The following is an 11,657-nucleotide window of genomic DNA, read 5'->3' as shown; positions in this document are numbered from 1 at the left end:
ATGAGCCACTTGTATGTTTACTGGAGATGGAGGAAGGCTATTAAATCCAGTCATTCCATCGAAGGTGGAAAACACAACCAGGACAATCCTGCTTGCACCTTCTGCCCCTGACACCCCACGTCCCCCGATGCTGTGGGAGAGGCCGAGTGCGGATCCGTGCCGTGCAAGGTGCAGTGCATGTCCGCAGGCGGCAGGAGAGCCCACGCCGCAGGAGCAAAGGGCAGCCTGAACTTGAGGCTTCCTGCCTCGTGTTGTTTCTGCGTATCTTTCCCATCAGCGCTGTTTTCAGCTGGGGTCCTGTTTTTGTTGTCATTTTAAAATGTAATTTGGAATGTTAACTTCAGCCAGCTGAAATTATTTCCTTTTCGCCCCCTTACTGAGAAGGTTTATAAATATCGAGTTACACAGGAAGCAAATTCTCTTGTTATCAGATTGTTCTGTAGTCACTTTTCTTTTCCTCAAAAGCATAATGGCGAACTTTATCAGTGCTCAGTCATTTGTTTCCTTTTAAACACAAGTGATTAAGATACTGTTTGGCTCACTGGGAAGAGTTACTGACCTGTTTTGCCTGTAAACGTAGCTTTAAATTAGGAGACACCTGAAACTGGTAGGAAGCAAATATTAATTGGGTTCAAGTTCCATAAGCACAGATTGCAGTTTCCCAGTGGGATGTGGTAAATAGCCGTCACCAAGATAATATTAATTACATTATCTCCCAGAGCGGTCCCAAGAGGTGCTAAAATAGCACATGTGCCACTTGGGCTTAGATGCTTAGGCACGAAGATCAGTGTTTGCTGCTGTGTTGCTTTGCACAGTGCAGAGCATGCTGCGTCACTGGAGGAGTGGAAAGAGATAAGGAGGCTTGGATTTTCTGTGTAATTGCTTGGGGTTTTGCTCTCGTGAGTTTAAAAATCAGAATACCATCTAAAGCAATAGGTGAATTTCTTTTTTCTGCCCTGATACCCTGAAAGGAATGATAATAACAACCCAAAATATGGATTTTATAAAACACCTGAACAGAAAATGTTTCTTGCAGCAGAGATTGTGTCTTCCATGTAGGTTTTTTCAGCTCCAGAGTGACTCTCAGTGCCACACAAGCAGTATATATACCTCATTTATCGGAATCACGCTCTGTGTGACCGACTTTGTACCTGGCCGTGGCCCTAGCATTGCAGTGGTGCGCTGCCCCGTACTATCAGTGCTGTCACAGGTGGCATGGGCTGCACCCTGACCACTGCCCTTTCTGAAGCAGCAGCTTACAGGCTTTTGCTGCAAAAGCCCCTCTATTAATTTTGCTCGGCTGGTAGGACATGGGCCCTGGGGCCTGCGAGGACAGCCGTCTGTCCAGCGGAGGCCAGGTGGGCACGTGCCTATGTGCAGGTCAGAGCACTCTCACACCAGGACTTGCTCTGCAGCGTGTCAGGCAAACTGGAACTGCTGAGCCAGATGCCTCCCTTAGCCCTTTAGGACCATGTTAAGTCTTCGGGGAGATGTTCAGCCCTGTAGACCCAGCAGCCTTCCTCCCTTGGGTATTGATGAGCAGCAGAAGCGAGAAGCAAGCAAAGATACCGTTCAATGACAGCTTGTCACCAACTTCTTCATTGTTAATTGAAGCTCAGCAAGCCGGATTCACGCGGGATGTAAGTACACCAGCCTTGGAGCTAGAATTGACTCTGACCTGATAATCAGACTTTTCCATGTGGGCTAGAAAAACATGAACCTGGTGGTTTGTTAGGGACATGCTGGCAGACACTTAAAGACAGCAATGGTAAAGGCACCATTATAATTAGCTCAGTCAGAGACTGAGCACATAGATTTACTTGAAAACCAGAGTGTCTGTTCCCTGGTCGACGTGACCTCTGTGGAAATACACTGCTGAAAGAATATTTAGACTTTAGTCACCTAATTCAATGTAACACATCCTTGTTGACAGTGTTACATATTAACTCTATTAATTAAAGGTATCAGCATGTACCATAATGAGGGGAATGACTTACGACGTAAGAAGTCACTTTAGGGATCTCAGAAACTGACTTGCAGGTTGATACTGTATTTTTTAAAATTCAGAAAATGCTTGTTCCTTCTTTACGTAGCTTAAATAAAACACCAGAGGGGTTCACGTATATTCACATGAACGAGAAAGATGTGCCCTTCAGTCTCTTTCACAACAGCTCGAAACTAACATAACCACCTTAAAACAAAGGGAAGCTTTCATCCTTGTTCCTACAACTCCACACAAAAATCTGAATTGAAATGAGATTAAGCAACAAGAAGAAAATAAGTAAGTAGACCTCATTCTTAACTGTGGGAGAAGTTGTTTCAATAGAAAAGTGTTAGCCAGCTTCACAAAATGTCACTAACTGGATAAAAATGGTCCCCTAGTATTTCCTGGTTTTGTTACTCCTCACACGATGACACTTTCCACTCAAAGACGCATTGCTGAACCAGGGTTATACAGGACAATGAAAGAGGAACTTTTTCTGGAGAGGGAAAATTTAAAGAAAAATTTTGCTTTTTATAATAAATTTTGGGTTGTTTTTTTTTTTTTCTGCTGCTCTCTATTTTTCTTCAAAACAGGAAGAAACAAGCTCAGACTGATTTTTATGGTGCAACTCACACTCCTCCAATTTAATTTTTTTTTTTTTTACACTTGTTATATTCTGGATCTGATTTTTTTTTTAAATATAAGCAAACAATCTTTCTTTCCAAAGCGAGCAGAATAATCCGTGGCTGCCCATCTGGGCCCAGAAGGTTCTGTTTTGTGCTGGAGCCAGCAGCGGTTTCCTACAATGACTTCGTTTGACCCGCGCTGCTCTGACGGGCTGGGGCTGGCAACAATCTCAGCTTCAGCCATCAAAACATTCCTTTGTGGCCAAGTGCCCTTCTGCTTTCTCTGAAATATCTGGTGTCAGTTTTAACAAGAGGAGAAACAGACGTTCGTCACCATTAATTCGTCGGACAATTAAGCCGGTGATCTCTGACCTCCTGCCATTATTGGCTTTCAGAGCCAGGGTAAAGACCCCGCAGATATCTGTTCTCTGTCATTCCCTGTGAGCTGCCCTAGTATTTTATTTACTCAAAGGCTTAGCTTTTGCCCACCACCAGCCAAATGTATATGCTTTGTAATAAAAATTGCTGTCCCAGACAGTGACATTAATCTCTGAGCGAGGATAACAGCAAGCAAAGGGAACAGCTGGCTGTCAGGAAAGCATGTGAGCGGGAATTATACATTTATTTAGATTTATGTACCTATTAGAAGTGTCTGTCCCTGGCTGCAGCTGCTTGTGGTGCATTGGGCTAGCTTGGGCATCCGGCACCACTCTGAACCAGACTCAGGGTCTTCACACTGGGAGGTGTGGTTGTTGTGGGATCGCTGCATGGTGATGTTTTCTTCTTCTTCCTTCATCTTCCAGGCTATGACAGTACCTAGGTTTTGCTCTCTCCTGGAGTCCCTGGTGCTAGGATCATTGTCCATCATGGCCTGTTTCCACACTGCTACCGGGAGGCCATTGGCCCAAATCAATACCTTCTTTTAATTGTGGCCCCAGGGCTGCAGGGAGAGCAAGCAGAAGTGCAGGACTTTGTGAGCAATGAGGAAATAGTTAATCCATCCCTGGCACAAAGCTGCTGTTTTGTGTTTATTGAGATGGCGCTTACCACTGCCAGCTTTCGGGGTGGGTGGGTGGGAGAGGTGAGACAAGAGCGGGCCAACTGCTTGCATCATCTGATGCTTACGCCATGCAACCTTCAAGCCTCATTTTTCAGTCGCTGCTTTTGAAGCACTTCATTAGCTGATCAGAGGAACCCTCTGCCTTTGCTTTATGACAAGTTTCCTCTTTTTTCTCTTCTACCTCCTGATTTTCTCTTTTTATTTCTGCTTTTCTTGTTGAGTCCTTCAACTGGTAGCTATAGTAACACCTGTGAATGACTGACTGTAGTACACCGCTACGACCTACTCCCCTCCGTAAAGCTCTGCCAGGCTTTCACACGCCTGCAATGGCTTGGCACCCTCTCTTATAGGGGTTTCTCCGAACAGCAGGGACAATCTTAGCTTGGGAGCTGGCTCCATCCTGCTCACTATTTGCAGCTGCAACCCACAATATATTGTGGCAGAAGGAATGAGTCACTGGCAGAGCAATCTGTTACATCAGATAATCACAGATTACCTCCATTAACCTGAATCCCTTCTGTAACCTTTTACAATAATGATCCTAAATGCTGACGCATACAATTGTGTTACCATCATGTCTTGGGCTGTCAGTGATTTTTGAGGACAGTGTTTTCTATGATTTCAGGGGTAATTTAGCAGGGTGTGACAGCGAGATCCATAGAAAGGAGCTGTTGGTACCTTGTTGCTGGACAAGATGATGGGGCCAAAGCCAGGCTTTGTAGCTAAGTAAGGGGGAAGTCTCCGCTAAAGCTGACCATGTCCATTCGCATCAGCCCTGCGCACCCTCTTCCACCCTTGCCCTGCCATGCACGTAGTACCTCTTTCCTCCAAAGCCAAAGTGTGTGCCAGCACCTTTTCCCCTCTGTCAGCCAGTCACTGCAACTGGCAAATGCTCGCTGTAGCCAGGCATTTCAGGGTGGTTTCATCCCCATCTCCACATTTCCTCTGCGGAGTGTGTGAAGGTTTGTCATATATCTAGGATTTAGTTTATGCTTTATGCATACGTCTGTAGCTGAGAATCTGATGTGTTATTTGACCAAGGAGAGCTGGGAAGATGGACAGGGTCATTATCTGCTTTTATGGTAAAGAAAGATGTGGTTGATCCTGATCTCAAACAGAAAGTGACCCAAGCTAAGGCATGTTACGATGCTGTACTTTTCTTCTCGGCTGACTCTGGAAGCAAAAGGGCTGAAGTATCACAGAAGAGATGTTCCTCTAAAACAATTCTGGCAGTGTAGACCATACATATGTTCTCAGGAGGTTCCCAGCCTAATTTTCACAATTTTTAGCTTGTTTACATCAACTGTCTGAAAAGTGTTGAGAGAGAAGGGTGAATCCAGCCAGGCATCATTGAAGGACCCTTCTTATGACTGCTGGGCTATCTCCCTGCACCGTGAGACTGATTTAATGATCCTCTAGACCACTGCAAAAATACAGAAACACCACAAGATAAAAACATACTGGGCGCCTGATAACAGTTCCTCAGTGCTCTCCTACTCAAGTGTCCACATCAGCACCTTTGCTGGGCTAGTATCTCTGGTGGGATTAAATGTGGGAGGAGAGACTGTGGTAATGCAGCGATTCGGTAGAGTATTTGCGTGCATAGGCAGCACAAACGGGCTGCAGAGTCACTTCGCATCAGACTCTGTATAGCTGAGACGTGTGTGTTGCATCTCTAAACATTTGGGGTCTGCCAGTCTGCCTGCCAGAGAGCAGGACTGAGGACTCAGGTGGACCATCTAGATGCTTGAGGGACTTGCTCTTCTGCCTCCTTCATGGAGACTCTACACTGTTTCTTTCTTGCTTTTCTGGTGGCTGTTTTCCTGACTCAGACATAAACCATCTAAACTGAAAGACTGTGCTGTTATTTATGTACGGAAAGCAAAACACATCTGGATTTCTGGGTTCTTATCAGAGCATCTCAAAGCTTTACTGATTCTACCAATGAGGTGGAACTAATAAATCAGTCAGGCCTAATAAAACAGCCTGTCTCAAATAATTAATTTTTCATGACGTTTACTAAAATTCTTTTCTTTAGCCCTGTTGGTAAGTTTATTTAGGTGAGGGCAAAAAAATAGAAAAGAACGTAATTCTCAGAGCTTGGCTACAGACTGTTGATAGGAACACACTTGAATTCTCGCCTCCCATCCAACTGGTTCTCCTCCCCACAGTTCAGAAATACTCCTTATAAAACTCAAATGTCAGGAACACAGAGGCTAAGTTCTTTTTTTAGAGACTGCAGAACTATTTGCAGGAGAAAAAGCCCACACAGCTCTTTGACGGGGACAGACAACCCACATCATTCCCTGCTCAGGGCTCGGTTTTTGCATGTTCTCCCTCTAGAACTGGCACCAGAGTTTTCAGAAGAACCGAGCCCCATGTATTTGCCTGTACCAGGGCCAGGTTTCCTCGTGTGTTCCTTCTGCCTGTCTCGCGCTGCCCGTTGTGCCGTTGTGTCGCTAACCATCAGAACTGCACAATGCGGAGGAGCAAATCGACAGAGCCTTCTTAGACTTCTAGTCATTTTTCTCAGTGTCTAACTAGGACCCACAAGTCCCTCCAAGGTATTTTGGCTTTAGGGGCCAGCCCTAAGAACATTTGGGTTGCTTGAGGAACGCCAGTGAATCCAGGAGCACTACGCATGCTCCTGGGCATCTACATGGGCAATGGGCAATACATGGACTATATGTGGATGATGAGTTGCATTTGCAGGTTTGGAGGCATTGGTTAGCAGCTTGCATACGTGTTACTAAAACAGGGTAATAAATATATAGAACAGGTCATAAGTTTAAAAAGCCAGTGCTTAAAGAGGAGTTCCTTCCTGGAAAGATGTTATCAAGCTCTATTCAAGAAGGATTTCTGGAGCAGGGATTTGCATTCTTTCTCTGGAAGAATGGGAAGCAGGTCTCCTACAGTCGATGTAAATTGCAGCTGTGCAAATTAACTTAAGGGAACTGGTAAGGAATGTGGGAATTTAGATTCACTTGAACATTCAGATATGAGAAGGCCACGTTCCTTGTTTAATTCTTGTGTGCTTCAAAACATGTGATGGTTGAGAACATTTCTGACAAAAGAATCTTACTTTCTGAGAATGAAGTTTTGTCAAAAATGAAAGGGTTTGCAGGCAAGTGCCTGCTTAAAAGAAAAAAGGATTTGCTTTTTCTAGCTTCTTTTTGACAATACAGAAGCATCATTTTAACAAAGTAAAGAATGTCAATTTACCGTACCCATTTTGTTCCAATGATATAATATATCTTAATACTCTATTTGATATGTTCTATGATAATGTTTTGACGTTAGAGAACTGAGATGACTCAAATGTTATCAAAATGAAATGGTTTAATGTCTTTAAATCAGAATTTTCTAGAACTTTGAAATACTGACTCTCAGCTCCGGTTTGGAGGAAAACTCCACTGAGATATTTAGCATTTGTAGCAGAGTGATAACCTTGATTCTCAACAGCTCTGTTCAAAAGGTTGGTCTCCCATAGTAATCATATCATATCCCCATAAACTGATACTGAAGTGTTACAGAGAAATGTTTTCTGTTACCTACACCATTGATGGACAACATCTCTTAATACTCCCCAGGTTCAGACATCATAGCCTCTGCGTGTTCCTCCAAGAGATCTTACAGGTCCAGAAACAGCTTCCAAAGGAGCACAGTGGCTCCAGATTCACTTGTTGCATTGTCTCTTCTGCTCTTGTTGCCAACTACAATATCAAATACTATCCAGGCACCTTTCAATTTGAAGCCATCAACTCAGTTCATCTCAACAGCCTATTGAACAACCCAATACGTGGTAATGCATTCCAAACACAACTAAACTGCCTGGATTTGTGCCAGTAGCCTAGTTTACTTTGACGTCAAGAATAAGAAGTTCAAATTTTGGGCTGTGCTTAATTTTACTATTTTAGATGATAGCTGGTTTTATTTTTATAAGATTTACTGTTTGTTTGGGTTTTGAATAGATTGTAAATCTTCAGTATACTTTGTATCTTCTGGATTATTTTTGTTTGTGACATAAAAGCCAATGATCTCTTTTTGCTCATTCATCAGCTGCAGATAAACACAATACAGTTAAAATACAAGGCATAAAAGAGAGAGACGCCATAATAGACAAACTAAAGGTGCTTACGCAAGGGAAAATTAAACTGCATCCAGGGAAATCACATCACCAAACAAAACCCTGTTAACATGCATAGCAGCAAAATGTACGCCCAGCATATGTGAACTGGCCCACAAAACCCAAAGACAACTTATTGAAATAATCTCAAATGTGCATTAAAAATACCCAACGGAGGATGTAGGCAGACTTGTATGGAGAGTGCCACAATTTGGGATTCCCACTTGAGACCAACAGAAAAAATTAAAGGTTTTCTCAGTTTGATTAAGATCCTTCCAATGTGCTCTGACTAGGCATAAAGGTAGCTTATGTAAAGACTTCCTTATATTCCTAGAGTAGTACCAAAATGGCCTTGACATATGATAGTCAAGCCCTGAGGATCAGTCTTCAAAGACTAATCCCTTAGCTTCCTCTGTCCCTTCAGGGCAGTGGATGTTATTAAAGCATATTATTAACATACACATTATTATTAACATACAATATGTGTTATTAAAGTCATGTTTCAGCCACTCATCAGTATGTACAGTACAACTTGACCTCTTATTTAAATAATAGGTAGATATTCCTGCAATAAATATTCGTTTATGAACAGTGACTTCTGTAAGCCAGCGTTAATAGGACTTTAGATGCCAGTTGTATACAAAATGTTTTGCCCTCTGGTCCTCTGGTAACCAGATTGCAAAGCCAGCCTGACTCTGTTGGGGAGAAGCTTGCATTTTTGCTTATGAAATTCCCATCTCTGTGGTTCTGAAGGCTTAAACATGAAATACATCTGCTGTTCATTTCCAAAAAGCAATGGGAAGTTTTACACAGCGGTTGTCAGGCTTATGTATCTGTAGCAACATGCAGATGATTTATGTGCAAACATGCCGTGACAGCAAGGAAGATGGGCACAAAGCCGTTATCACAGTCTGTGACTATTCAGAGAGTCACGTTCATCAAAAAGGCTGCAGGAGATAAAGACAGATTAGCGTCGATAAGAGGAGCTGTGTAACGTGATTCTGTTTTGAGGGCAAGTTGTGGACTTTTTGTTGTATCTTATAAACAAGAGCCTCTAAAGACTCATTTGCAGAGGCATTGTGTCCCAGTGGATGGTGGACACCTGCTTGCTTTTGAAAATCCAGCCCTCATACTCTCCTCCTTTTCCTTGGGGTGGTGTAGAAGGGGATTCATAAAGAGGTTCCTAATGGTCTTGTAAGTGCTTGTTTTAAGCACAGGTTAGTCAGAAGTATCATCTAAGATCTTGTAAGGATAACACAGGGTTCCTGGGTTTTTTCCTGCTTTCCCAGATGAGAAGGGCAGGATGAACGGCAGAGAGCAAGCAGTGTCTTTCATTCTTTGAAAACAAACCATTTTTATTTGCTAGTACAGCTGAGCATAGGTGGGGCTACAGAATGGTGAACCTGGGTGAACTTCCATGTGAAGCAGGTCTAAGAAGGGTGGAACTGTTTGCCTTAGAGGCTAGATGTGTTAGATGTGAAAAATTCTTAGGGGGAAATGATGGGCTGGTAAGTTTTATTCATGCTGTCTCATTAGGAAGAGACACTCCAGGAAAATAAGCAGTTTAAAATTGGTATTCTTTTCCTTCACAAATACATGGTTAATCTCTGGGACTCACACCCACATGAGGCAAAAGGGCATTCGACAGTCCAGGGCATTTACCAGGAGCATAAGAACAGCCTGAATTTAAGTAGCATAGATTCTAAAAAAGAAGAATAAATTTTTGGAAGCAATATACCTTCATGTTTTGTTATCCATATCTAATTAATAGGGTATGGAAGAAAGTTCCTGCTTTCCAAATACTTTAGAAACAGCTTTGTAGGATCTTCCTCTGAAGCAGCCTGCAGTCCGTCCTGTACTAGACTGACCATTCGTTTAATCTAATATGGCAATTCCATATATACCATATAGCTGCATACACTTTGATGGGAGAGAGTGAATAGAGGAAGGCTGGCAAGAGGAAGAGGAGAAGAAATGTAAACTTTGTTTGAGTGGAAGTAGGAGACTAACCATGATTTTTGGACTTTCAATATTTTTTGGAGTTTGTTTCACTGCTTTCATGTGCTGTGTAATCAAGGCCTTGCAATCAGAGCGTACAGAGCTCTGTACTCTTGTTGGGAAGGACATTGATGAGAGCCTAGCTACTGTTGCAAAATGGAAGACACAAACTGTAGTCGTCCTTCAGTGATCTGTGGATAGCTTACCTAAATTGTGGATTAACTAGATTGCAGATAATACAGTTGAAGGCAATGAAATGTTTGGCCATCTTGGGTTAGCCAGGCCTGGCAACATGGGGTGTGATGCAGGCTTATCAACTTGGGCAAGAACAGAGCAAAAGTACGAAGGCAGCTTAGCCATGCTTAAAAGCCACCTTGCGTGGTGGCATGAGGCATGAATGGAATATGCTACAGGCATGATGCTGGAATGAATTCACCCATCATTATGGTTACTCTGTGTTACGAAACATTTTTAATCAGCTGAGCGGGAGCATGGCTTGATCCTGTCGTTAGCAGGATTAACAGGCTCAGGGCCTTGGCTTCAGCTTCTTGCTCTGTCTCTGATTACTCATGTCATTTAGGACAAGCCAGTTAATATCTCACTGGCTTAACAATGTGCAGATACTTTCCTACCTCCTCTTGGTGTGAGGAGGGTAAGTATATCCTGAATAATGGAGGCAAAAAAAGTAGGCACCTTGGGCTAAGGGTAGCTCCTGCTCGCCAATGTTTTATTTGTGTGCCTCTGGTTATGTCTCTGTCCTTGCAGACAGAGATCAGAGCTAGATTTGCCATCCAGCATCACAAGATGATACGAGAAATGCCATGTATTTTTCAGTAAGTACGATGTAGAGCAAATGCTTTTGTTTCCTGTAGGACTGGTTGACATGTTAGAGAATTAGCTTCAATCCTCAGTTTGCAAATGCCGAGTTGTTAAGTGCACGCAAGGGAGTGGAGCTGAGATTTCATCTTGTTGCTGGGAGCTCACCTTTTGTCATCATCAGCAAACCAAGATTTTAAAGCAGTCAGACCCTCCAACACCACATGATGGAACTCACATCTAAAACATGGCACGTCTGTCAAGTCTTGCACTGAGAAGCTGCCTTGAAGACTGCAAATTCCCCTGTCCAGAATAGACAGTGCAAAGGCAGCAATCAAAGCAACGTGTGAAAAGCTTCCCTTTGCAACCTGCACAATTAGTGACCTATTCAGAGAAACCTCCCCTTTTAGCTTTTAGCTCTGCTAGACAATTTACCCTCTCTCAGCTGTCTCACTGCATTATGTCCTTCAAACCCCCTAGAATTAACGTTTGGAGCCAGCAGTGTTTGCTGGCTCCACAAGAAAAGCTGAGAGCGGAAAGGTCAGGTCGATTAAAGCACTTGATCAGAATCTTTAACATAAAGACGTCACAGGCAAAACAGTAACGCTACTTCACGCTCAGCTAAGAGCAAATGATTCATCAGGCAAGGCTGCTTATTTTTGGAGGATGGCCACAAAGAGAAGAGAACACACTGGCTGTATCGATCACAGTTGTAACAGGGGACCACAGAGCCCTTCTCCAGTTTTGATGGAAATTTAATGTCCGAAATACATCATCCAATGTAAATATATCAGTATATATTTTACATTGAATGGATTTTAAAAACATTCTGGCCCAGCTTAGCAGAATCATTTTGTCTCTGCACAAATCTCAGAGCTGTCATTTAGAGCAAAGGGCTATTTTGCAATGCTCTGCACAGCTTGATGCTGCTAAAGATGCAACCATTTTGTGAGGACTTCTGTAAAGATGGCTGGAGAAGCAGGTGTGCTCTGAAATCTCCAGTGCTTTGGCCTAGAGGGTAGACCTTCAATGGGTGAAGATGTACCA

The sequence above is a fragment of the Gymnogyps californianus genome, chromosome 6 (genome assembly GCF_018139145.2).
Source record: "Gymnogyps californianus isolate 813 chromosome 6, ASM1813914v2, whole genome shotgun sequence".
In the NCBI taxonomy this organism is placed as follows: domain Eukaryota; kingdom Metazoa; phylum Chordata; class Aves; order Accipitriformes; family Cathartidae; genus Gymnogyps; species Gymnogyps californianus.
The sequence above is the reverse complement of the archived record's forward strand: the minus strand, read 5'-3'. Positions refer to the sequence as shown.